The sequence below is a fragment of the Salmo salar genome, chromosome 07 (assembly GCF_965601325.2).
Source record: "Salmo salar chromosome 07, fSalSal1, whole genome shotgun sequence".
Taxonomy (NCBI): domain Eukaryota; kingdom Metazoa; phylum Chordata; class Actinopteri; order Salmoniformes; family Salmonidae; genus Salmo; species Salmo salar.
This window is the reverse complement of record NC_138297.1, coordinates 7,570,012-7,596,716: the sequence shown is the minus strand read 5'-3', so window position 1 is coordinate 7,596,716 and position 26,705 is coordinate 7,570,012. Positions and strand designations below refer to the sequence as shown.

Sequence of the window (26,705 nt, the reverse complement as noted above, 5' to 3'; positions counted from 1 at the left end):
AATATCTTCGGCATGTCTCATTGCCCTTGGTGATTCTTTTTTTTTACTGTTTCTATCAGTTCGTATAGGTCATGCTATAACACCATGCCCCAGATGCCTAAAAAACTGGCCTCCCATGCCAGGGATTGTGAGTTTAATTCTTGTCAGGGGTGGCTGAAAACAGAGTGTCCCAGCGGAAGCGTGCTGGGCCCATAACCCAGAGGCCTATAGATTGAAACCATCCTCTGCAATCCATTTTTATTTTCAGAAGTGAACTGCAACCAGGGATAAAAAAAAGCATAATATCAATGGCATGTCTCAGTGCCCTCCGTGGGTTGAAGCAGAGTGGCGCTGCGGAAACGTGATGGGCCCAGAGGTTGATGGATGAAACCATCCTCTGCAATCCATTTTTATTTTTAGAAATTAATTGCAACCATAAATAAAAAATAGCATAATTTCATGGGCATGTCTCAGTGCCCTCTGTGATTCTTTGTTTGACTGCTTCTGTCAGTTTGTATAGGTCACACTGATTACAGAGGTGCAGCGGTAGCGTGATGGCCCCGTAACCCAGAGGTCGATGGATCGAAACCACTCTCTGCTATCAAGATAGCTTTTGGCAAGTACCCTAGTGGCCTAATGGATAAGGCACTGGCCTTCTAAGCCAGGGATTGTGGGTTCGAGTCCCATCTGGGGTGGATGAAGGCAGTTTGGGAAAGAAGAAGAGAGTTCATGTAACAAAGATGTTGAAGCTATTGAATTTTTAGAAAGGAAGTGCAAATAGAGATTAACAAAAAGTATACTTTCATGGGCATGTCTCTCTGCCCTTCGTGATTCTTTTTTTGAATCTGCTTCTATCAGTTCGTAGAGGTCATGCTGATCACACAGTGCCACAGTGGCCTAAGAAACTGGCCTCCTAATCCATGTATTGTGAGTTCAAGTATTATTTTGGGGTGCCTGAAAGTGGAGTGATGAAGTGCAAGTATGCTGAGCAGTTAACCCAGTGATTTATGGATCGAAACCATCCTCTTCTATCCAGTTTGTTTTCAGCAAACAGAAATATAAAAACTGCTAACAATCTTTCTTTTTACAAATTAATTGCAACCAGCGTTCAAAAAAAGCAAAATATCATGGGCATGTCTCAGTGCCCTACGTGATTCTTTTTTTTACTGTTTCTATAAGTTCGTATAGGTCATGCTATAACACCATGCCCCAGATGCCTAAAAAACTGGCCTCCCATGCCAGGGATTGTGAGTTTAATTCTTGTCAGGGGCGGCTGCAGAGTTTCCCAGCGGAAGCGTGCTGGGCCCATAACCCAGAGGTCGATGGATGGAAACCATCCTCTGCTATCCAGTTTTATTTTTAGCAATGAAGTGCAACCATAAATCAAAAAAAGCATAATTTCATGGGCAAAGCATAATTTCATGGGCATTTCTCATTGCCTTCCATTATATATTTTCCTTACTGCTTCTATCAGTTTGTATAGGTCATTCTATCTTCGCAGTGCCCCAGTGGCCTAATGGATAAGGCACTGGCCTCCTAAGCCAGGGATTGAGGGTTCGAGTCCCTTCTGGGGTGGGTTGTGGCGCTGTGGAAACGTGCTGGGCCCAGAGGTCGATGAACTGAAGCCATCCTCAGCTAAAAAATTTTATTTTTAGAAATTAATTGCAACCAGCGATCAAAAAAAGCATAATATCTTCGGCATGTCTCATTGCCCTTGGTGATTCTTTTTTTTTACTGTTTCTATCAGTTCGTATAGGTCATGCTATTACACCATGCCCCAGATGCCTAAAAAACTGGCCTCCCATGCCAGGGATTGTGAGTTTAATTCTTGTCAGGGGTGGCTGAAAACAGAGTGTCCCAGCGGAAGCGTGCTGGGCCCATAACCCAGAGGCCTATAGATTGAAACCATCCTCTGCAATCCATTTTTATTTTCAGAAGTGAACTGCAACCAGGGATAAAAAAAAGCATAATATCAATGGCATGTCTCAGTGCCCTCCGTGGGTTGAAGCAGAGTGGCGCTTCGGAAACGTGATGGGCCCAGAGGTTGATGGATGAAACCATCCTCTGCAATCCATTTTTATTTTTAGAAATTAATTGCAACCATAAATAAAAAATAGCATAATTTCATGGGCATGTCTCAGTGCCCTCTGTGATTCTTTGTTTGACTGCTTCTGTCAGTTTGTATAGGTCACACTGATTACAGAGGTGCAGCGGTAGCGTGATGGCCCCGTAACCCAGAGGTCGATGGATCGAAACCACTCTCTGCTATCAAGATAGATTTTGGCAAGTACCCTAGTGGCCTAATGGATAAGGCACTGGCCTTCTAAGCCAGGGATTGTGGGTTCGAGTCCCATCTGGGGTGGATGAAGGCAGTTTGGGAAAGAAGAAGAGAGTTCATGTAACAAAGATGTTGAAGCTATTGAATTTTTAGAAAGGAAGTGCAAATAGAGATTAACAAAAAGTATACTTTCATGGGCATGTCTCTCTGCCCTTCGTGATTCTTTTTTTGAATCTGCTTCTATCAGTTCGTAGAGGTCATGCTGATCACACAGTGCCACAGTGGCCTAAGAAACTGGCCTCCTAATCCATGTATTGTGAGTTCAAGTATTATTTTGGGGTGCCTGAAAGTGGAGTGATGAAGTGCAAGTATGCTGAGCAGTTAACCCAGTGATTTATGGATCGAAACCATCCTCTTCTATCCAGTTTGTTTTCAGCAAACAGAAATATAAAAACTGCTAACAATCTTTCTTTTTACAAATTAATTGCAACCAGCGTTCAAAAAAAGCAAAATATCATGGGCATGTCTCAGTGCCCTACGTGATTCTTTTTTTTACTGTTTCTATAAGTTCGTATAGGTCATGCTATAACACCATGCCCCAGATGCCTAAAAAACTGGCCTCCCATGCCAGGGATTGTGAGTTTAATTCTTGTCAGGGGCGGCTGCAGAGTTTCCCAGCGGAAGCGTGCTGGGCCCATAACCCAGAGGTCGATGGATGGAAACCATCCTCTGCTATCCAGTTTTATTTTTAGCAATGAAGTGCAACCATAAATCAAAAAAAGCATAATTTCATGGGCAAAGCATAATTTCATGGGCATTTCTCATTGCCTTCCATTATATATTTTCCTTACTGCTTCTATCAGTTTGTATAGGTCATTCTATCTTCGCAGTGCCCCAGTGACCTAATGGATAAGGCACTGGCCTCCTAAGCCAGGGATTGAGGGTTCGAGTCCCTTCTGGGGTGGGTTGTGGCGCTGTGGAAACGTGCTGGGCCCAGAGGTCGATGAACTGAAGCCATCCTCAGCTAACAATTTTTATTTTTAGAAATTAATTGCAACCAGCGATCAAAAAAAGCATAATATCTTCGGCATGTCTCATTGCCCTTGGTGATTCTTTTTTTTTACTGTTTCTATCAGTTCGTATAGGTCATGCTATAACACCATGCCCCAGATGCCTAAAAAACTGGCCTCCCATGCCAGGGATTGTGAGTTTAATTCTTGTCAGGGGTGGCTGAAAACAGAGTGTCCCAGCGGAAGCGTGCTGGGCCCATAACCCAGAGGCCTATAGATTGAAACCATCCTCTGCAATCCATTTTTATTTTCAGAAATGAACTGCAACCAGGGATAAAAAAAAAGCATAATAGCAATGGCATGTCTCAGTGCCCTCCGTGGGTTGAAGCAGAGTGGCGCTGCGGAAACGTGATGGGCCCAGAGGTTGATGGAAGAAACCATCCTCTGCAATCCATTTTTATTTTTAGAAATTGATTGCAACCATAAATAAAAAATAGCATAATTTCATGGGCATGTCTCAGTGCCCTCTGTGATTCTTTGTTTGACTGCTTCTGTCAGTTTGTATAGGACACACTGATTACAGAGGTGCAGCGGTAGCGTGATGGCCCCGTAACCCAGAGGTCGATGGATCGAAACCACTCTCTGCTATCAAGATAGATTTTGGCAAGTACCCTAGTGGCCTAATGGATAAGGCACTGGCCTTCTAAGCCAGGGATTGTGGGTTCGAGTCCCATCTGGGGTGGATGAAGGCAGTTTGGGAAAGAAGAAGAGAGTTCATGTAACAAAGATGTTGAAGCTATTGAATTTTTAGAAAGGAAGTGCAAATAGAGATTAACAAAAAGTATACTTTCATGGGCATGTCTCTCTGCCCTTCGTGATTCTTTTTTTGAATCTGCTTCTATCAGTTCGTAGAGGTCATGCTGATCACACAGTGCCACAGTGGCCTAAGAAACTGGCCTCCTAATCCATGTATTGTGAGTTCAAGTATTATTTTGGGGTGCCTGAAAGTGGAGTGATGAAGTGCAAGTATGCTGAGCAGTTAACCCAGTGATTTATGGATCGAAACCATCCTCTTCTATCCAGTTTGTTTTCAGCAAACAGAAATATAAAAACTGCTAACAATCTTTCTTTTTACAAATTAATTGCAACCAGCGTTCAAAAAAAGCAAAATATCATGGGCATGTCTCAGTGCCCTACGTGATTCTTTTTTTTACTGTTTCTATAAGTTCGTATAGGTCATGCTATAACACCATGCCCCAGATGCCTAAAAAACTGGCCTCCCATGCCAGGGATTGTGAGTTTAATTCTTGTCAGGGGCGGCTGCAGAGTTTCCCAGCGGAAGCGTGCTGGGCCCATAACCCAGAGGTCGATGGATGGAAACCATCCTCTGCTATCCAGTTTTATTTTTAGCAATGAAGTGCAACCATAAATCAAAAAAAGCATAATTTCATGGGCAAAGCATAATTTCATGGGCATTTCTCATTGCCTTCCATTATATATTTTCCTTACTGCTTCTATCAGTTCGTATAGGTCATTCTATCTTCGCAGTGCCCCAGTGGCCTAATGGATAAGGCACTGGCCTCCTAAGCTAGGGATTGAGGGTTCGAGTCCCTTCTGGGGTGGGTTGTGGCGCTGTGGAAACGTGCTGGGCCCAGAGGTCGATGAACTGAAGCCATCCTCAGCTAACAATTTTTATTTTTAGAAATTAATTGCAACCAGCGATCAAAAAAAGCATAATATCTTCGGCATGTCTCATTGCCCTTGGTGATTCTTTTTTTTTACTGTTTCTATCAGTTCGTATAGGTCATGCTATAACACCATGCCCCAGATGCCTAAAAAACTGGCCTCCCATGCCAGGGATTGTGAGTTTAATTCTTGTCAGGGGTGGCTGAAAACAGAGTGTCCCAGCGGAAGCGTGCTGGGCCCATAACCCAGAGGCCTATAGATTGAAACCATCCTCTGCAATCCATTTTTATTTTCAGAAGTGAACTGCAACCAGGGATAAAAAAAAGCATAATATCAATGGCATGTCTCAGTGCCCTCCGTGGGTTGAAGCAGAGTGGCGCTGCGGAAACGTGATGGGCCCAGAGGTTGATGGATGAAACCATCCTCTGCAATCCATTTTTATTTTTAGAAATTAATTGCAACCATAAATAAAAAATAGCATAATTTCATGGGCATGTCTCAGTGCCCTCTGTGATTCTTTGTTTGACTGCTTCTGTCAGTTTGTATAGGTCACACTGATTACAGAGGTGCAGCGGTAGCGTGATGGCCCCGTAACCCAGAGGTCGATGGATCGAAACCACTCTCTGCTATCAAGATAGATTTTGGCAAGTACCCTAGTGGCCTAATGGATAAGGCACTGGCCTTCTAAGCCAGGGATTGTGGGTTCGAGTCCCATCTGGGGTGGATGAAGGCAGTTTGGGAAAGAAGAAGAGAGTTCATGTAACAAAGATGTTGAAGCTATTGAATTTTTAGAAAGGAAGTGCAAATAGAGATTAACAAAAAGTATACTTTCATGGGCATGTCTCTCTGCCCTTCGTGATTCTTTTTTTGAATCTGCTTCTATCAGTTCGTAGAGGTCATGCTGATCACACAGTGCCACAGTGGCCTAAGAAACTGGCCTCCTAATCCATGTATTGTGAGTTCAAGTATTATTTTGGGGTGCCTGAAAGTGGAGTGATGAAGTGCAAGTATGCTGAGCAGTTAACCCAGTGATTTATGGATCGAAACCATCCTCTTCTATCCAGTTTGTTTTCAGCAAACAGAAATATAAAAACTGCTAACAATCTTTCTTTTTACAAATTAATTGCAACCAGCGTTCAAAAAAAGCAAAATATCATGGGCATGTCTCAGTGCCCTACGTGATTCTTTTTTTTACTGTTTCTATAAGTTCGTATAGGTCATGCTATAACACCATGCCCCAGATGCCTAAAAAACTGGCCTCCCATGCCAGGGATTGTGAGTTTAATTCTTGTCAGGGGCGGCTGCAGAGTTTCCCAGCGGAAGCGTGCTGGGCCCATAACCCAGAGGTCGATGGATGGAAACCATCCTCTGCTATCCAGTTTTATTTTTAGCAATGAAGTGCAACCATAAATCAAAAAAAGCATAATTTCATGGGCAAAGCATAATTTCATGGGCATTTCTCATTGCCTTCCATTATATATTTTCCTTACTGCTTCTATCAGTTTGTATAGGTCATTCTATCTTCGCAGTGCCCCAGTGACCTAATGGATAAGGCACTGGCCTCCTAAGCCAGGGATTGAGGGTTCGAGTCCCTTCTGGGGTGGGTTGTGGCGCTGTGGAAACGTGCTGGGCCCAGAGGTCGATGAACTGAAGCCATCCTCAGCTAACAATTTTTATTTTTAGAAATTAATTGCAACCAGCGATCAAAAAAAGCATAATATCTTCGGCATGTCTCATTGCCCTTGGTGATTCTTTTTTTTTACTGTTTCTATCAGTTCGTATAGGTCATGCTATAACACCATGCCCCAGATGCCTAAAAAACTGGCCTCCCATGCCAGGGATTGTGAGTTTAATTCTTGTCAGGGGTGGCTGAAAACAGAGTGTCCCAGCGGAAGCGTGCTGGGCCCATAACCCAGAGGCCTATAGATTGAAACCATCCTCTGCAATCCATTTTTATTTTCAGAAATGAACTGCAACCAGGGATAAAAAAAAAGCATAATAGCAATGGCATGTCTCAGTGCCCTCCGTGGGTTGAAGCAGAGTGGCGCTGCGGAAACGTGATGGGCCCAGAGGTTGATGGAAGAAACCATCCTCTGCAATCCATTTTTATTTTTAGAAATTGATTGCAACCATAAATAAAAAATAGCATAATTTCATGGGCATGTCTCAGTGCCCTCTGTGATTCTTTGTTTGACTGCTTCTGTCAGTTTGTATAGGACACACTGATTACAGAGGTGCAGCGGTAGCGTGATGGCCCCGTAACCCAGAGGTCGATGGATCGAAACCACTCTCTGCTATCAAGATAGATTTTGGCAAGTACCCTAGTGGCCTAATGGATAAGGCACTGGCCTTCTAAGCCAGGGATTGTGGGTTCGAGTCCCATCTGGGGTGGATGAAGGCAGTTTGGGAAAGAAGAAGAGAGTTCATGTAACAAAGATGTTGAAGCTATTGAATTTTTAGAAAGGAAGTGCAAATAGAGATTAACAAAAAGTATACTTTCATGGGCATGTCTCTCTGCCCTTCGTGATTCTTTTTTTGAATCTGCTTCTATCAGTTCGTAGAGGTCATGCTGATCACACAGTGCCACAGTGGCCTAAGAAACTGGCCTCCTAATCCATGTATTGTGAGTTCAAGTATTATTTTGGGGTGCCTGAAAGTGGAGTGATGAAGTGCAAGTATGCTGAGCAGTTAACCCAGTGATTTATGGATCGAAACCATCCTCTTCTATCCAGTTTGTTTTCAGCAAACAGAAATATAAAAACTGCTAACAATCTTTCTTTTTACAAATTAATTGCAACCAGCGTTCAAAAAAAGCAAAATATCATGGGCATGTCTCAGTGCCCTACGTGATTCTTTTTTTTACTGTTTCTATAAGTTCGTATAGGTCATGCTATAACACCATGCCCCAGATGCCTAAAAAACTGGCCTCCCATGCCAGGGATTGTGAGTTTAATTCTTGTCAGGGGCGGCTGCAGAGTTTCCCAGCGGAAGCGTGCTGGGCCCATAACCCAGAGGTCGATGGATGGAAACCATCCTCTGCTATCCAGTTTTATTTTTAGCAATGAAGTGCAACCATAAATCAAAAAAAGCATAATTTCATGGGCAAAGCATAATTTCATGGGCATTTCTCATTGCCTTCCATTATATATTTTCCTTACTGCTTCTATCAGTTCGTATAGGTCATTCTATCTTCGCAGTGCCCCAGTGGCCTAATGGATAAGGCACTGGCCTCCTAAGCTAGGGATTGAGGGTTCGAGTCCCTTCTGGGCTGGGTTGTGGCGCTGTGGAAACGTGCTGGGCCCAGAGGTCGATGAACTGAAGCCATCCTCAGCTAACAATTTTTATTTTTAGAAATTAATTGCAACCAGCGATCAAAAAAAGCATAATATCTTCGGCATGTCTCATTGCCCTTGGTGATTCTTTTTTTTTACTGTTTCTATCAGTTCGTATAGGTCATGCTATAACACCATGCCCCAGATGCCTAAAAAACTGGCCTCCCATGCCAGGGATTGTGAGTTTAATTCTTGTCAGGGGTGGCTGAAAACAGAGTGTCCCAGCGGAAGCGTGCTGGGCCCATAACCCAGAGGCCTATAGATTGAAACCATCCTCTGCAATCCATTTTTATTTTCAGAAGTGAACTGCAACCAGGGATAAAAAAAAGCATAATATCAATGGCATGTCTCAGTGCCCTCCGTGGGTTGAAGCAGAGTGGCGCTGCGGAAACGTGATGGGCCCAGAGGTTGATGGATGAAACCATCCTCTGCAATCCATTTTTATTTTTAGAAATTAATTGCAACCATAAATAAAAAATAGCATAATTTCATGGGCATGTCTCAGTGCCCTCTGTGATTCTTTGTTTGACTGCTTCTGTCAGTTTGTATAGGTCACACTGATTACAGAGGTGCAGCGGTAGCGTGATGGCCCCGTAACCCAGAGGTCGATGGATCGAAACCACTCTCTGCTATCAAGATAGATTTTGGCAAGTACCCTAGTGGCCTAATGGATAAGGCACTGGCCTTCTAAGCCAGGGATTGTGGGTTCGAGTCCCATCTGGGGTGGATGAAGGCAGTTTGGGAAAGAAGAAGAGAGTTCATGTAACAAAGATGTTGAAGCTATTGAATTTTTAGAAAGGAAGTGCAAATAGAGATTAACAAAAAGTATACTTTCATGGGCATGTCTCTCTGCCCTTCGTGATTCTTTTTTTGAATCTGCTTCTATCAGTTCGTAGAGGTCATGCTGATCACACAGTGCCACAGTGGCCTAAGAAACTGGCCTCCTAATCCATGTATTGTGAGTTCAAGTATTATTTTGGGGTGCCTGAAAGTGGAGTGATGAAGTGCAAGTATGCTGAGCAGTTAACCCAGTGATTTATGGATCGAAACCATCCTCTTCTATCCAGTTTGTTTTCAGCAAACAGAAATATAAAAACTGCTAACAATCTTTCTTTTTACAAATTAATTGCAACCAGCGTTCAAAAAAAGCAAAATATCATGGGCATGTCTCAGTGCCCTACGTGATTCTTTTTTTTACTGTTTCTATAAGTTCGTATAGGTCATGCTATAACACCATGCCCCAGATGCCTAAAAAACTGGCCTCCCATGCCAGGGATTGTGAGTTTAATTCTTGTCAGGGGCGGCTGCAGAGTTTCCCAGCGGAAGCGTGCTGGGCCCATAACCCAGAGGTCGATGGATGGAAACCATCCTCTGCTATCCAGTTTTATTTTTAGCAATGAAGTGCAACCATAAATCAAAAAAAGCATAATTTCATGGGCAAAGCATAATTTCATGGGCATTTCTCATTGCCTTCCATTATATATTTTCCTTACTGCTTCTATCAGTTTGTATAGGTCATTCTATCTTCGCAGTGCCCCAGTGACCTAATGGATAAGGCACTGGCCTCCTAAGCCAGGGATTGAGGGTTCGAGTCCCTTCTGGGGTGGGTTGTGGCGCTGTGGAAACGTGCTGGGCCCAGAGGTCGATGAACTGAAGCCATCCTCAGCTAACAATTTTTATTTTTAGAAATTAATTGCAACCAGCGATCAAAAAAAGCATAATATCTTCGGCATGTCTCATTGCCCTTGGTGATTCTTTTTTTTTACTGTTTCTATCAGTTCGTATAGGTCATGCTATAACACCATGCCCCAGATGCCTAAAAAACTGGCCTCCCATGCCAGGGATTGTGAGTTTAATTCTTGTCAGGGGTGGCTGAAAACAGAGTGTCCCAGCGGAAGCGTGCTGGGCCCATAACCCAGAGGCCTATAGATTGAAACCATCCTCTGCAATCCATTTTTATTTTCAGAAATGAACTGCAACCAGGGATAAAAAAAAAGCATAATAGCAATGGCATGTCTCAGTGCCCTCCGTGGGTTGAAGCAGAGTGGCGCTGCGGAAACGTGATGGGCCCAGAGGTTGATGGAAGAAACCATCCTCTGCAATCCATTTTTATTTTTAGAAATTGATTGCAACCATAAATAAAAAATAGCATAATTTCATGGGCATGTCTCAGTGCCCTCTGTGATTCTTTGTTTGACTGCTTCTGTCAGTTTGTATAGGACACACTGATTACAGAGGTGCAGCGGTAGCGTGATGGCCCCGTAACCCAGAGGTCGATGGATCGAAACCACTCTCTGCTATCAAGATAGATTTTGGCAAGTACCCTAGTGGCCTAATGGATAAGGCACTGGCCTTCTAAGCCAGGGATTGTGGGTTCGAGTCCCATCTGGGGTGGATGAAGGCAGTTTGGGAAAGAAGAAGAGAGTTCATGTAACAAAGATGTTGAAGCTATTGAATTTTTAGAAAGGAAGTGCAAATAGAGATTAACAAAAAGTATACTTTCATGGGCATGTCTCTCTGCCCTTCGTGATTCTTTTTTTGAATCTGCTTCTATCAGTTCGTAGAGGTCATGCTGATCACACAGTGCCACAGTGGCCTAAGAAACTGGCCTCCTAATCCATGTATTGTGAGTTCAAGTATTATTTTGGGGTGCCTGAAAGTGGAGTGATGAAGTGCAAGTATGCTGAGCAGTTAACCCAGTGATTTATGGATCGAAACCATCCTCTTCTATCCAGTTTGTTTTCAGCAAACAGAAATATAAAAACTGCTAACAATCTTTCTTTTTACAAATTAATTGCAACCAGCGTTCAAAAAAAGCAAAATATCATGGGCATGTCTCAGTGCCCTACGTGATTCTTTTTTTTACTGTTTCTATAAGTTCGTATAGGTCATGCTATAACACCATGCCCCAGATGCCTAAAAAACTGGCCTCCCATGCCAGGGATTGTGAGTTTAATTCTTGTCAGGGGCGGCTGCAGAGTTTCCCAGCGGAAGCGTGCTGGGCCCATAACCCAGAGGTCGATGGATGGAAACCATCCTCTGCTATCCAGTTTTATTTTTAGCAATGAAGTGCAACCATAAATCAAAAAAAGCATAATTTCATGGGCAAAGCATAATTTCATGGGCATTTCTCATTGCCTTCCATTATATATTTTCCTTACTGCTTCTATCAGTTCGTATAGGTCATTCTATCTTCGCAGTGCCCCAGTGGCCTAATGGATAAGGCACTGGCCTCCTAAGCTAGGGATTGAGGGTTCGAGTCCCTTCTGGGCTGGGTTGTGGCGCTGTGGAAACGTGCTGGGCCCAGAGGTCGATGAACTGAAGCCATCCTCAGCTAACAATTTTTATTTTTAGAAATTAATTGCAACCAGCGATCAAAAAAAGCATAATATCTTCGGCATGTCTCATTGCCCTTGGTGATTCTTTTTTTTTACTGTTTCTATCAGTTCGTATAGGTCATGCTATAACACCATGCCCCAGATGCCTAAAAAACTGGCCTCCCATGCCAGGGATTGTGAGTTTAATTCTTGTCAGGGGTGGCTGAAAACAGAGTGTCCCAGCGGAAGCGTGCTGGGCCCATAACCCAGAGGCCTATAGATTGAAACCATCCTCTGCAATCCATTTTTATTTTCAGAAGTGAACTGCAACCAGGGATAAAAAAAAGCATAATATCAATGGCATGTCTCAGTGCCCTCCGTGGGTTGAAGCAGAGTGGCGCTGCGGAAACGTGATGGGCCCAGAGGTTGATGGATGAAACCATCCTCTGCAATCCATTTTTATTTTTAGAAATTAATTGCAACCATAAATAAAAAATAGCATAATTTCATGGGCATGTCTCAGTGCCCTCTGTGATTCTTTGTTTGACTGCTTCTGTCAGTTTGTATAGGTCACACTGATTACAGAGGTGCAGCGGTAGCGTGATGGCCCCGTAACCCAGAGGTCGATGGATCGAAACCACTCTCTGCTATCAAGATAGATTTTGGCAAGTACCCTAGTGGCCTAATGGATAAGGCACTGGCCTTCTAAGCCAGGGATTGTGGGTTCGAGTCCCATCTGGGGTGGATGAAGGCAGTTTGGGAAAGAAGAAGAGAGTTCATGTAACAAAGATGTTGAAGCTATTGAATTTTTAGAAAGGAAGTGCAAATAGAGATTAACAAAAAGTATACTTTCATGGGCATGTCTCTCTGCCCTTCGTGATTCTTTTTTTGAATCTGCTTCTATCAGTTCGTAGAGGTCATGCTGATCACACAGTGCCACAGTGGCCTAAGAAACTGGCCTCCTAATCCATGTATTGTGAGTTCAAGTATTATTTTGGGGTGCCTGAAAGTGGAGTGATGAAGTGCAAGTATGCTGAGCAGTTAACCCAGTGATTTATGGATCGAAACCATCCTCTTCTATCCAGTTTGTTTTCAGCAAACAGAAATATAAAAACTGCTAACAATCTTTCTTTTTACAAATTAATTGCAACCAGCGTTCAAAAAAAGCAAAATATCATGGGCATGTCTCAGTGCCCTACGTGATTCTTTTTTTTACTGTTTCTATCAGTTCGTATAGGTCATGCTATAACACCATGCCCCAGATGCCTAAAAAACTGGCCTCCCATGCCAGGGATTGTGAGTTTAATTCTTGTCAGGGGCGGCTGCAGAGTTTCCCAGCGGAAGCGTGCTGGGCCCATAACCCAGAGGTCGATGGATGGAAACCATCCTCTGCTATCCAGTTTTATTTTTAGCAATGAAGTGCAACCATAAATCAAAAAAAGCATAATTTCATGGGCAAAGCATAATTTCATGGGCATTTCTCATTGCCTTCCATTATATATTTTCCTTACTGCTTCTATCAGTTCGTATAGGTCATTCTATCTTTGCAGTGCCCCAGTGGCCTAATGGATAAGGCACTGGCCTCCTAAGCCAGGGATTGAGGGTTCGAGTCCCTTCTGGGGTGGGTTGTGGCGCTGTGGAAACGTGCTGGGCCCAGAGGTCGATGAACTGAAGCCATCCTCAGCTAACAATTTTTATTTTTAGAAATTAATTGCAACCAGCGATCAAAAAAAGCATAATATCTTCGGCATGTCTCATTGCCCTTGGTGATTCTTTTTTTTTACTGTTTCTATCAGTTCGTATAGGTCATGCTATAACACCATGCCCCAGATGCCTAAAAAACTGGCCTCCCATGCCAGGGATTGTGAGTTTAATTCTTGTCAGGGGTGGCTGAAAACAGAGTGTCCCAGCGGAAGCGTGCTGGGCCCATAACCCAGAGGCCTATAGATTGAAACCATCCTCTGCAATCCATTTTTATTTTCAGAAGTGAACTGCAACCAGGGATAAAAAAAAGCATAATATCAATGGCATGTCTCAGTGCCCTCCGTGGGTTGAAGCAGAGTGGCGCTGCGGAAACGTGATGGGCCCAGAGGTTGATGGATGAAACCATCCTCTGCAATCCATTTTTATTTTTAGAAATTAATTGCAACCATAAATAAAAAATAGCATAATTTCATGGGCATGTCTCAGTGCCCTCTGTGATTCTTTGTTTGACTGCTTCTGTCAGTTTGTATAGGACACACTGATTACAGAGGTGCAGCGGTAGCGTGATGGCCCCGTAACCCAGAGGTCGATGGATCGAAACCACTCTCTGCTATCAAGATAGATTTTGGCAAGTACCCTAGTGGCCTAATGGATAAGGCACTGGCCTTCTAAGCCAGGGATTGTGGGTTCGAGTCCCATCTGGGGTGGATGAAGGCAGTTTGGGAAAGAAGAAGAGAGTTCATGTAACAAAGATGTTGAAGCTATTGAATTTTTAGAAAGGAAGTGCAAATAGAGATTAACAAAAAGTATACTTTCATGGGCATGTCTCTCTGCCCTTCGTGATTCTTTTTTTGAATCTGCTTCTATCAGTTCGTAGAGGTCATGCTGATCACACAGTGCCACAGTGGCCTAAGAAACTGGCCTCCTAATCCATGTATTGTGAGTTCAAGTATTATTTTGTGGTGCCTGAAAGTGGAGTGATGAAGTGCAAGTATGCTGAGCAGTTAACCCAGTGATTTATGGATCGAAACCATCCTCTTCTATCCAGTTTGTTTTCAGCAAACAGAAATATAAAAACTGCTAACAATCTTTCTTTTTACAAATTAATTGCAACCAGCGTTCAAAAAAAGCAAAATATCATGGGCATGTCTCAGTGCCCTACGTGATTCTTTTTTTTACTGTTTCTATCAGTTCGTATAGGTCATGCTATAACACCATGCCCCAGATGCCTAAAAAACTGGCCTCCCATGCCAGGGATTGTGAGTTTAATTCTTGTCAGGGGCGGCTGCAGAGTTTCCCAGCGGAAGCGTGCTGGGCCCATAACCCAGAGGTCGATGGATGGAAACCATCCTCTGCTATCCAGTTTTATTTTTAGCAATGAAGTGCAACCATAAATCAAAAAAAGCATAATTTCATGGGCAAAGCATAATTTCATGGGCATTTCTCATTGCCTTCCATTATATATTTTCCTTACTGCTTCTATCAGTTCGTATAGGTCATTCTATCTTCGCAGTGCCCCAGTGGCCTAATGGATAAGGCACTGGCCTCCTAAGCTAGGGATTGAGGGTTCGAGTCCCTTCTGGGGTGGGTTGTAGCGCTGTGGAAACGTGCTGGGCCCAGAGGTCGATGAACTGAAGCCATCCTCAGCTAACAATTTTTATTTTTAGAAATTAATTGCAACCAGCGATCAAAAAAAGCATAATATCTTCGGCATGTCTCATTGCCCTTGGTGATTCTTTTTTTTTACTGTTTCTATCAGTTCGTATAGGTCATGCTATAACACCATGCCCCAGATGCCTAAAAAACTGGCCTCCCATGCCAGGGATTGTGAGTTTAATTCTTGTCAGGGGTGGCTGAAAACAGAGTGTCCCAGCGGAAGCGTGCTGGGCCCATAACCCAGAGGCCTATAGATTGAAACCATCCTCTGCAATCCATTTTTATTTTCAGAAGTGAACTGCAACCAGGGATAAAAAAAAGCATAATATCAATGGCATGTCTCAGTGCCCTCCGTGGGTTGAAGCAGAGTGGCGCTGCGGAAACGTGATGGGCCCAGAGGTTGATGGATGAAACCATCCTCTGCAATCCATTTTTATTTTTAGAAATTAATTGCAACCATAAATAAAAAATAGCATAATTTCATGGGCATGTCTCAGTGCCCTCTGTGATTCTTTGTTTGACTGCTTCTGTCAGTTTGTATAGGTCACACTGATTACAGAGGTGCAGCGGTAGCGTGATGGCCCCGTAACCCAGAGGTCGATGGATCGAAACCACTCTCTGCTATCAAGATAGATTTTGGCAAGTACCCTAGTGGCCTAATGGATAAGGCACTGGCCTTCTAAGCCAGGGATTGTGGGTTCGAGTCCCATCTGGGGTGGATGAAGGCAGTTTGGGAAAGAAGAAGAGAGTTCATGTAACAAAGATGTTGAAGCTATTGAATTTTTAGAAAGGAAGTGCAAATAGAGATTAACAAAAAGTATACTTTCATGGGCATGTCTCTCTGCCCTTCGTGATTCTTTTTTTGAATCTGCTTCTATCAGTTCGTAGAGGTCATGCTGATCACACAGTGCCACAGTGGCCTAAGAAACTGGCCTCCTAATCCATGTATTGTGAGTTCAAGTATTATTTTGGGGTGCCTGAAAGTGGAGTGATGAAGTGCAAGTATGCTGAGCAGTTAACCCAGTGATTTATGGATCGAAACCATCCTCTTCTATCCAGTTTGTTTTCAGCAAACAGAAATATAAAAACTGCTAACAATCTTTCTTTTTACAAATTAATTGCAACCAGCGTTCAAAAAAAGCAAAATATCATGGGCATGTCTCAGTGCCCTACGTGATTCTTTTTTTTACTGTTTCTATCAGTTCGTATAGGTCATGCTATAACACCATGCCCCAGATGCCTAAAAAACTGGCCTCCCATGCCAGGGATTGTGAGTTTAATTCTTGTCAGGGGCGGCTGCAGAGTTTCCCAGCGGAAGCGTGCTGGGCCCATAACCCAGAGGTCGATGGATGGAAACCATCCTCTGCTATCCAGTTTTATTTTTAGCAATGAAGTGCAACCATAAATCAAAAAAAGCATAATTTCATGGGCAAAGCATAATTTCATGGGCATTTCTCATTGCCTTCCATTATATATTTTCCTTACTGCTTCTATCAGTTCGTATAGGTCATTCTATCTTTGCAGTGCCCCAGTGGCCTAATGGATAAGGCACTGGCCTCCTAAGCCAGGGATTGAGGGTTCGAGTCCCTTCTGGGGTGGGTTGTGGCGCTGTGGAAACGTGCTGGGCCCAGAGGTCGATGAACTGAAGCCATCCTCAGCTAACAATTTTTATTTTTAGAAATTAATTGCAACCAGCGATCAAAAAAAGCATAATATCTTCGGCATGTCTCATTGCCCTTGGTGATTCTTTTTTTTTACTGTTTCTATCAGTTCGTATAGGTCATGCTATAACACCATGCCCCAGATGCCTAAAAAACTGGCCTCCCATGCCAGGGATTGTGAGTTTAATTCTTGTCAGGGGTGGCTGAAAACAGAGTGTCCCAGCGGAAGCGTGCTGGGCCCATAACCCAGAGGCCTATAGATTGAAACCATCCTCTGCAATCCATTTTTATTTTCAGAAGTGAACTGCAACCAGGGATAAAAAAAAGCATAATATCAATGGCATGTCTCAGTGCCCTCCGTGGGTTGAAGCAGAGTGGCGCTGCGGAAACGTGATGGGCCCAGAGGTTGATGGATGAAACCATCCTCTGCAATCCATTTTTATTTTTAGAAATTAATTGCAACCATAAATAAAAAATAGCATAATTTCATGGGCATGTCTCAGTGCCCTCTGTGATTCTTTGTTTGACTGCTTCTGTCAGTTTGTATAGGACACACTGATTACAGAGGTGCAGCGGTAGCGTGATGGCCCCGTAACCCAGAGGTCGATGGATCGAAACCACTCTCTGCTATCAAGATAGATTTTGGCAAGTACCCTAGTGGCCTAATGGATAAGGCACTGGCCTTCTAAGCCAGGGATTGTGGGTTTGAGTCCCATCTGGGGTGGATGAAGGCAGTTTGGGAAAGAAGAAGAGAGTTCATGTAACAAAGATGTTGAAGCTATTGAATTTTTAGAAAGGAAGTGCAAATAGAGATTAACAAAAAGTATACTTTCATGGGCATGTCTCTCTGCCCTTCGTGATTCTTTTTTTGAATCTGCTTCTATCAGTTCGTAGAGGTCATGCTGATCACACAGTGCCACAGTGGCCTAAGAAACTGGCCTCCTAATCCATGTATTGTGAGTTCAAGTATTATTTTGTGGTGCCTGAAAGTGGAGTGATGAAGTGCAAGTATGCTGAGCAGTTAACCCAGTGATTTATGGATCGAAACCATCCTCTTCTATCCAGTTTGTTTTCAGCAAACAGAAATATAAAAACTGCTAACAATCTTTCTTTTTACAAATTAATTGCAACCAGCGTTCAAAAAAAGCAAAATATCATGGGCATGTCTCAGTGCCCTACGTGATTCTTTTTTTTACTGTTTCTATCAGTTCGTATAGGTCATGCTATAACACCATGCCCCAGATGCCTAAAAAACTGGCCTCCCATGCCAGGGATTGTGAGTTTAATTCTTGTCAGGGGCGGCTGCAGAGTTTCCCAGCGGAAGCGTGCTGGGCCCATAACCCAGAGGTCGATGGATGGAAACCATCCTCTGCTATCCAGTTTTATTTTTAGCAATGAAGTGCAACCATAAATCAAAAAAAGCATAATTTCATGGGCAAAGCATAATTTCATGGGCATTTCTCATTGCCTTCCATTATATATTTTCCTTACTGCTTCTATCAGTTCGTATAGGTCATTCTATCTTCGCAGTGCCCCAGTGGCCTAATGGATAAGGCACTGGCCTCCTAAGCCAGGGATTGAGGGTTCGAGTCCCTTCTGGGGTGGGTTGTGGCGCTGTGGAAACGTGCTGGGCCCAGAGGTCGATGAACTGAAGCCATCCTCAGCTAACAATTTTTATTTTTAGAAATTAATTGCAACCAGCGATCAAAAAAAGCATAATATCTTCGGCATGTCTCATTGCCCTTGGTGATTCTTTTTTTTTACTGTTTCTATCAGTTCGTATAGGTCATGCTATAACACCATGCCCCAGATGCCTAAAAAACTGGCCTCCCATGCCAGGGATTGTGAGTTTAATTCTTGTCAGGGGTGGCTGAAAACAGAGTGTCCCAGCGGAAGCGTGCTGGGCCCATAACCCAGAGGCCTATAGATTGAAACCATCCTCTGCAATCCATTTTTATTTTCAGAAGTGAACTGCAACCAGGGATAAAAAAAAGCATAATATCAATGGCATGTCTCAGTGCCCTCCGTGGGTTGAAGCAGAGTGGCGCTGCGGAAACGTGATGGGCCCAGAGGTTGATGGATGAAACCATCCTCTGCAATCCATTTTTATTTTTAGAAATTAATTGCAACCATAAATAAAAAATAGCATAATTTCATGGGCATGTCTCAGTGCCCTCTGTGATTCTTTGTTTGACTGCTTCTGTCAGTTTGTATAGGTCACACTGATTACAGAGGTGCAGCGGTAGCGTGATGGCCCCGTAACCCAGAGGTCGATGGATCGAAACCACTCTCTGCTATCAAGATAGATTTTGGCAAGTACCCTAGTGGCCTAATGGATAAGGCACTGGCCTTCTAAGCCAGGGATTGTGGGTTCGAGTCCCATCTGGGGTGGATGAAGGCAGTTTGGGAAAGAAGAAGAGAGTTCATGTAACAAAGATGTTGAAGCTATTGAATTTTTAGAAAGGAAGTGCAAATAGAGATTAACAAAAAGTATACTTTCATGGGCATGTCTCTCTGCCCTTCGTGATTCTTTTTTTGAATCTGCTTCTATCAGTTCGTAGAGGTCATGCTGATCACACAGTGCCACAGTGGCCTAAGAAACTGGCCTCCTAATCCATGTATTGTGAGTTCAAGTATTATTTTGGGGTGCCTGAAAGTGGAGTGATGAAGTGCAAGTATGCTGAGCAGTTAACCCAGTGATTTATGGATCGAAACCATCCTCTTCTATCCAGTTTGTTTTCAGCAAACAGAAATATAAAAACTGCTAACAATCTTTCTTTTTACAAATTAATTGCAACCAGCGTTCAAAAAAAGCAAAATATCATGGGCATGTCTCAGTGCCCTACGTGATTCTTTTTTTTACTGTTTCTATAAGTTCGTATAGGTCATGCTATAACACCATGCCCCAGATGCCTAAAAAACTGGCCTCCCATGCCAGGGATTGTGAGTTTAATTCTTGTCAGGGGCGGCTGCAGAGTTTCCCAGCGGAAGCGTGCTGGGCCCATAACCCAGAGGTCGATGGATGGAAACCATCCTCTGCTATCCAGTTTTATTTTTAGCAATGAAGTGCAACCATAAATCAAAAAAAGCATAATTTCATGGGCAAAGCATAATTTCATGGGCATTTCTCATTGCCTTCCATTATATATTTTCCTTACTGCTTCTATCAGTTCGTATAGGTCATTCTATCTTCGCAGTGCCCCAGTGGCCTAATGGATAAGGCACTGGCCTCCTAAGCCAGGGATTGAGGGTTCGAGTCCCTTCTGGGGTGGGTTGTGGCGCTGTGGAAACGTGCTGGGCCCAGAGGTCGATGAACTGAAGCCATCCTCAGCTAACAATTTTTATTTTTAGAAATTAATTGCAACCAGCGATCAAAAAAAGCATAATATCTTCGGCATGTCTCATTGCCCTTGGTGATTCTTTTTTTTTACTGTTTCTATCAGTTCGTATAGGTCATGCTATAACACCATGCCCCAGATGCCTAAAAAACTGGCCTCCCATGCCAGGGATTGTGAGTTTAATTCTTGTCAGGGGTGGCTGAAAACAGAGTGTCCCAGCGGAAGCGTGCTGGGCCCATAACCCAGAGGCCTATAGATTGAAACCATCCTCTGCAATCCATTTTTATTTTCAGAAGTGAACTGCAACCAGGGATAAAAAAAAGCATAATATCAATGGCATGTCTCAGTGCCCTCCGTGGGTTGAAGCAGAGTGGCGCTGCGGAAACGTGATGGGCCCAGAGGTTGATGGATGAAACCATCCTCTGCAATCCATTTTTATTTTTAGAAATTAATTGCAACCATAAATAAAAAATAGCATAATTTCATGGGCATGTCTCAGTGCCCTCTGTGATTCTTTGTTTGACTGCTTCTGTCAGTTTGTATAGGTCACACTGATTACAGAGGTGCAGCGGTAGCGTGATGGCCCCGTAACCCAGAGGTCGATGGATCGAAACCACTCTCTGCTATCAAGATAGATTTTGGCAAGTACCCTAGTGGCCTAATGGATAAGGCACTGGCCTTCTAAGCCAGGGATTGTGGGTTCGAGTCCCATCTGGGGTGGATGAAGGCAGTTTGGGAAAGAAGAAGAGAGTTCATGTAACAAAGATGTTGAAGCTATTGAATTTTTAGAAAGGAAGTGCAAATAGAGATTAACAAAAAGTATACTTTCATGGGCATGTCTCTCTGCCCTTCGTGATTCTTTTTTTGAATCTGCTTCTATCAGTTCGTAGAGGTCATGCTGATCACACAGTGCCACAGTGGCCTAAGAAACTGGCCTCCTAATCCATGTATTGTGAGTTCAAGTATTATTTTGGGGTGCCTGAAAGTGGAGTGATGAAGTGCAAGTATGCTGAGCAGTTAACCCAGTGATTTATGGATCGAAACCATCCTCTTCTATCCAGTTTGTTTTCAGCAAACAGAAATATAAAAACTGCTAACAATCTTTCTTTTTACAAATTAATTGCAACCAGCGTTCAAAAAAAGCAAAATATCATGGGCATGTCTCAGTGCCCTACGTGATTCTTTTTTTTACTGTTTCTATAAGTTCGTATAGGTCATGCTATAACACCATGCCCCAGATGCCTAAAAAACTGGCCTCCCATGCCAGGGATTGTGAGTTTAATTCTTGTCAGGGGCGGCTGCAGAGTTTCCCAGCGGAAGCGTGCTGGGCCCATAACCCAGAGGTCGATGGATGGAAACCATCCTCTGCTATCCAGTTTTATTTTTAGCAATGAAGTGCAACCATAAATCAAAAAAAGCATAATTTCATGGGCAAAGCATAATTTCATGGGCATTTCTCATTGCCTTCCATTATATATTTTCCTTACTGCTTCTATCAGTTCGTATAGGTCATTCTATCTTCGCAGTGCCCCAGTGGCCTAATGGATAAGGCACTGGCCTCCTAAGCCAGGGATTGAGGGTTCGAGTCCCTTCTGGGGTGGGTTGTGGCGCTGTGGAAACGTGCTGGGCCCAGAGGTCGATGAACTGAAGCCATCCTCAGCTAACAATTTTTATTTTTAGAAATTAATTGCAACCAGCGATCAAAAAAAGCATAATATCTTCGGCATGTCTCATTGCCCTTGGTGATTCTTTTTTTTTACTGTTTCTATCAGTTCGTATAGGTCATGCTATAACACCATGCCCCAGATGCCTAAAAAACTGGCCTCCCATGCCAGGGATTGTGAGTTTAATTCTTGTCAGGGGTGGCTGAAAACAGAGTGTCCCAGCGGAAGCGTGCTGGGCCCATAACCCAGAGGCCTATAGATTGAAACCATCCTCTGCAATCCATTTTTATTTTCAGAAGTGAACTGCAACCAGGGATAAAAAAAAGCATAATATCAATGGCATGTCTCAGTGCCCTCCGTGGGTTGAAGCAGAGTGGCGCTGCGGAAACGTGATGGGCCCAGAGGTTGATGGATGAAACCATCCTCTGCAATCCATTTTTATTTTTAGAAATTAATTGCAACCATAAATAAAAAATAGCATAATTTCATGGGCATGTCTCAGTGCCCTCTGTGATTCTTTGTTTGACTGCTTCTGTCAGTTTGTATAGGTCACACTGATTACAGAGGTGCAGCGGTAGCGTGATGGCCCCGTAACCCAGAGGTCGATGGATCGAAACCACTCTCTGCTATCAAGATAGATTTTGGCAAGTACCCTAGTGGCCTAATGGATAAGGCACTGGCCTTCTAAGCCAGGGATTGTGGGTTCGAGTCCCATCTGGGGTGGATGAAGGCAGTTTGGGAAAGAAGAAGAGAGTTCATGTAACAAAGATGTTGAAGCTATTGAATTTTTAGAAAGGAAGTGCAAATAGAGATTAACAAAAAGTATACTTTCATGGGCATGTCTCTCTGCCCTTCGTGATTCTTTTTTTGAATCTGCTTCTATCAGTTCGTAGAGGTCATGCTGATCACACAGTGCCACAGTGGCCTAAGAAACTGGCCTCCTAATCCATGTATTGTGAGTTCAAGTATTATTTTGGGGTGCCTGAAAGTGGAGTGATGAAGTGCAAGTATGCTGAGCAGTTAACCCAGTGATTTATGGATCGAAACCATCCTCTTCTATCCAGTTTGTTTTCAGCAAACAGAAATATAAAAACTGCTAACAATCTTTCTTTTTACAAATTAATTGCAACCAGCGTTCAAAAAAAGCAAAATATCATGGGCATGTCTCAGTGCCCTACGTGATTCTTTTTTTTACTGTTTCTATAAGTTCGTATAGGTCATGCTATAACACCATGCCCCAGATGCCTAAAAAACTGGCCTCCCATGCCAGGGATTGTGAGTTTAATTCTTGTCAGGGGCGGCTGCAGAGTTTCCCAGCGGAAGCGTGCTGGGCCCATAACCCAGAGGTCGATGGATGGAAACCATCCTCTGCTATCCAGTTTTATTTTTAGCAATGAAGTGCAACCATAAATCAAAAAAAGCATAATTTCATGGGCAAAGCATAATTTCATGGGCATTTCTCATTGCCTTCCATTATATATTTTCCTTACTGCTTCTATCAGTTCGTATAGGTCATTCTATCTTCGCAGTGCCCCAGTGGCCTAATGGATAAGGCACTGGCCTCCTAAGCCAGGGATTGAGGGTTCGAGTCCCTTCTGGGGTGGGTTGTGGCGCTGTGGAAACGTGCTGGGCCCAGAGGTCGATGAACTGAAGCCATCCTCAGCTAACAATTTTTATTTTTAGAAATTAATTGCAACCAGCGATCAAAAAAAGCATAATATCTTCGGCATGTCTCATTGCCCTTGGTGATTCTTTTTTTTTACTGTTTCTATCAGTTCGTATAGGTCATGCTATAACACCATGCCCCAGATGCCTAAAAAACTGGCCTCCCATGCCAGGGATTGTGAGTTTAATTCTTGTCAGGGGTGGCTGAAAACAGAGTGTCCCAGCGGAAGCGTGCTGGGCCCATAACCCAGAGGCCTATAGATTGAAACCATCCTCTGCAATCCATTTTTATTTTCAGAAGTGAACTGCAACCAGGGATAAAAAAAAGCATAATATCAATGGCATGTCTCAGTGCCCTCCGTGGGTTGAAGCAGAGTGGCGCTGCGGAAACGTGATGGGCCCAGAGGTTGATGGATGAAACCATCCTCTGCAATCCATTTTTATTTTTAGAAATTAATTGCAACCATAAATAAAAAATAGCATAATTTCATGGGCATGTCTCAGTGCCCTCTGTGATTCTTTGTTTGACTGCTTCTGTCAGTTTGTATAGGTCACACTGATTACAGAGGTGCAGCGGTAGCGTGATGGCCCCGTAACCCAGAGGTCGATGGATCGAAACCACTCTCTGCTATCAAGATAGATTTTGGCAAGTACCCTAGTGGCCTAATGGATAAGGCACTGGCCTTCTAAGCCAGGGATTGTGGGTTCGAGTCCCATCTGGGGTGGATGAAGGCAGTTTGGGAAAGAAGAAGAGAGTTCATGTAACAAAGATGTTGAAGCTATTGAATTTTTAGAAAGGAAGTGCAAATAGAGATTAACAAAAAGTATACTTTCATGGGCATGTCTCTCTGCCCTTCGTGATTCTTTTTTTGAATCTGCTTCTATCAGTTCGTAGAGGTCATGCTGATCACACAGTGCCACAGTGGCCTAAGAAACTGGCCTCCTAATCCATGTATTGTGAGTTCAAGTATTATTTTGGGGTGCCTGAAAGTGGAGTGATGAAGTGCAAGTATGCTGAGCAGTTAACCCAGTGATTTATGGATCGAAACCATCCTCTTCTATCCAGTTTGTTTTCAGCAAACAGAAATATAAAAACTGCTAACAATCTTTCTTTTTACAAATTAATTGCAACCAGCGTTCAAAAAAAGCAAAATATCATGGGCATGTCTCAGTGCCCTACGTGATTCTTTTTTTTACTGTTTCTATAAGTTCGTATAGGTCATGCTATAACACCATGCCCCAGATGCCTAAAAAACTGGCCTCCCATGCCAGGGATTGTGAGTTTAATTCTTGTCAGGGGCGGCTGCAGAGTTTCCCAGCGGAAGCGTGCTGGGCCCATAACCCAGAGGTCGATGGATGGAAACCATCCTCTGCTATCCAGTTTTATTTTTAGCAATGAAGTGCAACCATAAATCAAAAAAAGCATAATTTCATGGGCAAAGCATAATTTCATGGGCATTTCTCATTGCCTTCCATTATATATTTTCCTTACTGCTTCTATCAGTTCGTATAGGTCATTCTATCTTCGCAGTGCCCCAGTGGCCTAATGGATAAGGCACTGGCCTCCTAAGCCAGGGATTGAGGGTTCGAGTCCCTTCTGGGGTGGGTTGTGGCGCTGTGGAAACGTGCTGGGCCCAGAGGTCGATGAACTGAAGCCATCCTCAGCTAACAATTTTTATTTTTAGAAATTAATTGCAACCAGCGATCAAAAAAAGCATAATATCTTCGGCATGTCTCATTGCCCTTGGTGATTCTTTTTTTTTACTGTTTCTATCAGTTCGTATAGGTCATGCTATAACACCATGCCCCAGATGCCTAAAAAACTGGCCTCCCATGCCAGGGATTGTGAGTTTAATTCTTGTCAGGGGTGGCTGAAAACAGAGTGTCCCAGCGGAAGCGTGCTGGGCCCATAACCCAGAGGCCTATAGATTGAAACCATCCTCTGCAATCCATTTTTATTTTCAGAAGTGAACTGCAACCAGGGATAAAAAAAAGCATAATATCAATGGCATGTCTCAGTGCCCTCCGTGGGTTGAAGCAGAGTGGCGCTGCGGAAACGTGATGGGCCCAGAGGTTGATGGATGAAACCATCCTCTGCAATCCATTTTTATTTTTAGAAATTAATTGCAACCATAAATAAAAAATAGCATAATTTCATGGGCATGTCTCAGTGCCCTCTGTGATTCTTTGTTTGACTGCTTCTGTCAGTTTGTATAGGTCACACTGATTACAGAGGTGCAGCGGTAGCGTGATGGCCCCGTAACCCAGAGGTCGATGGATCGAAACCACTCTCTGCTATCAAGATAGATTTTGGCAAGTACCCTAGTGGCCTAATGGATAAGGCACTGGCCTTCTAAGCCAGGGATTGTGGGTTCGAGTCCCATCTGGGGTGGATGAAGGCAGTTTGGGAAAGAAGAAGAGAGTTCATGTAACAAAGATGTTGAAGCTATTGAATTTTTAGAAAGGAAGTGCAAATAGAGATTAACAAAAAGTATACTTTCATGGGCATGTCTCTCTGCCCTTCGTGATTCTTTTTTTGAATCTGCTTCTATCAGTTCGTAGAGGTCATGCTGATCACACAGTGCCACAGTGGCCTAAGAAACTGGCCTCCTAATCCATGTATTGTGAGTTCAAGTATTATTTTGGGGTGCCTGAAAGTGGAGTGATGAAGTGCAAGTATGCTGAGCAGTTAACCCAGTGATTTATGGATCGAAACCATCCTCTTCTATCCAGTTTGTTTTCAGCAAACAGAAATATAAAAACTGCTAACAATCTTTCTTTTTACAAATTAATTGCAACCAGCGTTCAAAAAAAGCAAAATATCATGGGCATGTCTCAGTGCCCTACGTGATTCTTTTTTTTACTGTTTCTATAAGTTCGTATAGGTCATGCTATAACACCATGCCCCAGATGCCTAAAAAACTGGCCTCCCATGCCAGGGATTGTGAGTTTAATTCTTGTCAGGGGCGGCTGCAGAGTTTCCCAGCGGAAGCGTGCTGGGCCCATAACCCAGAGGTCGATGGATGGAAACCATCCTCTGCTATCCAGTTTTATTTTTAGCAATGAAGTGCAACCATAAATCAAAAAAAGCATAATTTCATGGGCAAAGCATAATTTCATGGGCATTTCTCATTGCCTTCCATTATATATTTTCCTTACTGCTTCTATCAGTTCGTATAGGTCATTCTATCTTCGCAGTGCCCCAGTGGCCTAATGGATAAGGCACTGGCCTCCTAAGCCAGGGATTGAGGGTTCGAGTCCCTTCTGGGGTGGGTTGTGGCGCTGTGGAAACGTGCTGGGCCCAGAGGTCGATGAACTGAAGCCATCCTCAGCTAACAATTTTTATTTTTAGAAATTAATTGCAACCAGCGATCAAAAAAAGCATAATATCTTCGGCATGTCTCATTGCCCTTGG

The 26,705-nt window shown here is 43.3% G+C and overlaps 30 non-coding genes across 30 annotated transcripts; all 30 read left to right on the top strand.

Moving 5' to 3' along the window:
- Nucleotides 1–601: 601 nt before the first annotated feature.
- trnar-ucu (transfer RNA arginine (anticodon UCU)) lies at nucleotides 602–674 on the top strand. The gene has a single exon. It is a non-coding gene; the product is annotated as a tRNA-Arg (tRNA).
- Nucleotides 675–1,481: 807 nt separating this feature from the next.
- Nucleotides 1,482–1,554, top strand: trnar-ccu (transfer RNA arginine (anticodon CCU)). Its single transcript has one exon. It is a non-coding gene; the product is annotated as a tRNA-Arg (tRNA).
- A 714-nt stretch (nucleotides 1,555–2,268) lies between these two features.
- On the top strand, nucleotides 2,269–2,341 carry trnar-ucu (transfer RNA arginine (anticodon UCU)). The gene has a single exon. It is a non-coding gene; the product is annotated as a tRNA-Arg (tRNA).
- Nucleotides 2,342–3,148: 807 nt separating this feature from the next.
- trnar-ccu (transfer RNA arginine (anticodon CCU)) lies at nucleotides 3,149–3,221 on the top strand. Its single transcript has one exon. It is a non-coding gene; the product is annotated as a tRNA-Arg (tRNA).
- Nucleotides 3,222–3,936: 715 nt separating this feature from the next.
- On the top strand, nucleotides 3,937–4,009 carry trnar-ucu (transfer RNA arginine (anticodon UCU)). Its single transcript has one exon. It is a non-coding gene; the product is annotated as a tRNA-Arg (tRNA).
- Nucleotides 4,010–4,816: 807 nt separating this feature from the next.
- On the top strand, nucleotides 4,817–4,889 carry trnar-ccu (transfer RNA arginine (anticodon CCU)). Its single transcript has one exon. It is a non-coding gene; the product is annotated as a tRNA-Arg (tRNA).
- Nucleotides 4,890–5,603: 714 nt separating this feature from the next.
- Nucleotides 5,604–5,676, top strand: trnar-ucu (transfer RNA arginine (anticodon UCU)). Its single transcript has one exon. It is a non-coding gene; the product is annotated as a tRNA-Arg (tRNA).
- An 807-nt stretch (nucleotides 5,677–6,483) lies between these two features.
- On the top strand, nucleotides 6,484–6,556 carry trnar-ccu (transfer RNA arginine (anticodon CCU)). The gene has a single exon. It is a non-coding gene; the product is annotated as a tRNA-Arg (tRNA).
- Nucleotides 6,557–7,271: 715 nt separating this feature from the next.
- trnar-ucu (transfer RNA arginine (anticodon UCU)) lies at nucleotides 7,272–7,344 on the top strand. The gene has a single exon. It is a non-coding gene; the product is annotated as a tRNA-Arg (tRNA).
- A 1,594-nt stretch (nucleotides 7,345–8,938) lies between these two features.
- On the top strand, nucleotides 8,939–9,011 carry trnar-ucu (transfer RNA arginine (anticodon UCU)). The gene has a single exon. It is a non-coding gene; the product is annotated as a tRNA-Arg (tRNA).
- An 807-nt stretch (nucleotides 9,012–9,818) lies between these two features.
- On the top strand, nucleotides 9,819–9,891 carry trnar-ccu (transfer RNA arginine (anticodon CCU)). The gene has a single exon. It is a non-coding gene; the product is annotated as a tRNA-Arg (tRNA).
- Nucleotides 9,892–10,606: 715 nt separating this feature from the next.
- trnar-ucu (transfer RNA arginine (anticodon UCU)) lies at nucleotides 10,607–10,679 on the top strand. The gene has a single exon. It is a non-coding gene; the product is annotated as a tRNA-Arg (tRNA).
- Nucleotides 10,680–12,273: 1,594 nt separating this feature from the next.
- trnar-ucu (transfer RNA arginine (anticodon UCU)) lies at nucleotides 12,274–12,346 on the top strand. Its single transcript has one exon. It is a non-coding gene; the product is annotated as a tRNA-Arg (tRNA).
- An 807-nt stretch (nucleotides 12,347–13,153) lies between these two features.
- On the top strand, nucleotides 13,154–13,226 carry trnar-ccu (transfer RNA arginine (anticodon CCU)). Its single transcript has one exon. It is a non-coding gene; the product is annotated as a tRNA-Arg (tRNA).
- A 714-nt stretch (nucleotides 13,227–13,940) lies between these two features.
- Nucleotides 13,941–14,013, top strand: trnar-ucu (transfer RNA arginine (anticodon UCU)). The gene has a single exon. It is a non-coding gene; the product is annotated as a tRNA-Arg (tRNA).
- Nucleotides 14,014–14,820: 807 nt separating this feature from the next.
- On the top strand, nucleotides 14,821–14,893 carry trnar-ccu (transfer RNA arginine (anticodon CCU)). The gene has a single exon. It is a non-coding gene; the product is annotated as a tRNA-Arg (tRNA).
- A 714-nt stretch (nucleotides 14,894–15,607) lies between these two features.
- On the top strand, nucleotides 15,608–15,680 carry trnar-ucu (transfer RNA arginine (anticodon UCU)). Its single transcript has one exon. It is a non-coding gene; the product is annotated as a tRNA-Arg (tRNA).
- An 807-nt stretch (nucleotides 15,681–16,487) lies between these two features.
- trnar-ccu (transfer RNA arginine (anticodon CCU)) lies at nucleotides 16,488–16,560 on the top strand. The gene has a single exon. It is a non-coding gene; the product is annotated as a tRNA-Arg (tRNA).
- A 714-nt stretch (nucleotides 16,561–17,274) lies between these two features.
- Nucleotides 17,275–17,347, top strand: trnar-ucu (transfer RNA arginine (anticodon UCU)). Its single transcript has one exon. It is a non-coding gene; the product is annotated as a tRNA-Arg (tRNA).
- An 807-nt stretch (nucleotides 17,348–18,154) lies between these two features.
- On the top strand, nucleotides 18,155–18,227 carry trnar-ccu (transfer RNA arginine (anticodon CCU)). Its single transcript has one exon. It is a non-coding gene; the product is annotated as a tRNA-Arg (tRNA).
- A 714-nt stretch (nucleotides 18,228–18,941) lies between these two features.
- On the top strand, nucleotides 18,942–19,014 carry trnar-ucu (transfer RNA arginine (anticodon UCU)). Its single transcript has one exon. It is a non-coding gene; the product is annotated as a tRNA-Arg (tRNA).
- An 807-nt stretch (nucleotides 19,015–19,821) lies between these two features.
- On the top strand, nucleotides 19,822–19,894 carry trnar-ccu (transfer RNA arginine (anticodon CCU)). Its single transcript has one exon. It is a non-coding gene; the product is annotated as a tRNA-Arg (tRNA).
- Nucleotides 19,895–20,608: 714 nt separating this feature from the next.
- On the top strand, nucleotides 20,609–20,681 carry trnar-ucu (transfer RNA arginine (anticodon UCU)). Its single transcript has one exon. It is a non-coding gene; the product is annotated as a tRNA-Arg (tRNA).
- Nucleotides 20,682–21,488: 807 nt separating this feature from the next.
- trnar-ccu (transfer RNA arginine (anticodon CCU)) lies at nucleotides 21,489–21,561 on the top strand. The gene has a single exon. It is a non-coding gene; the product is annotated as a tRNA-Arg (tRNA).
- Nucleotides 21,562–22,275: 714 nt separating this feature from the next.
- trnar-ucu (transfer RNA arginine (anticodon UCU)) lies at nucleotides 22,276–22,348 on the top strand. The gene has a single exon. It is a non-coding gene; the product is annotated as a tRNA-Arg (tRNA).
- Nucleotides 22,349–23,155: 807 nt separating this feature from the next.
- Nucleotides 23,156–23,228, top strand: trnar-ccu (transfer RNA arginine (anticodon CCU)). Its single transcript has one exon. It is a non-coding gene; the product is annotated as a tRNA-Arg (tRNA).
- Nucleotides 23,229–23,942: 714 nt separating this feature from the next.
- On the top strand, nucleotides 23,943–24,015 carry trnar-ucu (transfer RNA arginine (anticodon UCU)). The gene has a single exon. It is a non-coding gene; the product is annotated as a tRNA-Arg (tRNA).
- An 807-nt stretch (nucleotides 24,016–24,822) lies between these two features.
- Nucleotides 24,823–24,895, top strand: trnar-ccu (transfer RNA arginine (anticodon CCU)). The gene has a single exon. It is a non-coding gene; the product is annotated as a tRNA-Arg (tRNA).
- Nucleotides 24,896–25,609: 714 nt separating this feature from the next.
- trnar-ucu (transfer RNA arginine (anticodon UCU)) lies at nucleotides 25,610–25,682 on the top strand. Its single transcript has one exon. It is a non-coding gene; the product is annotated as a tRNA-Arg (tRNA).
- Nucleotides 25,683–26,489: 807 nt separating this feature from the next.
- On the top strand, nucleotides 26,490–26,562 carry trnar-ccu (transfer RNA arginine (anticodon CCU)). The gene has a single exon. It is a non-coding gene; the product is annotated as a tRNA-Arg (tRNA).
- Nucleotides 26,563–26,705: the final 143 nt, after the last annotated feature.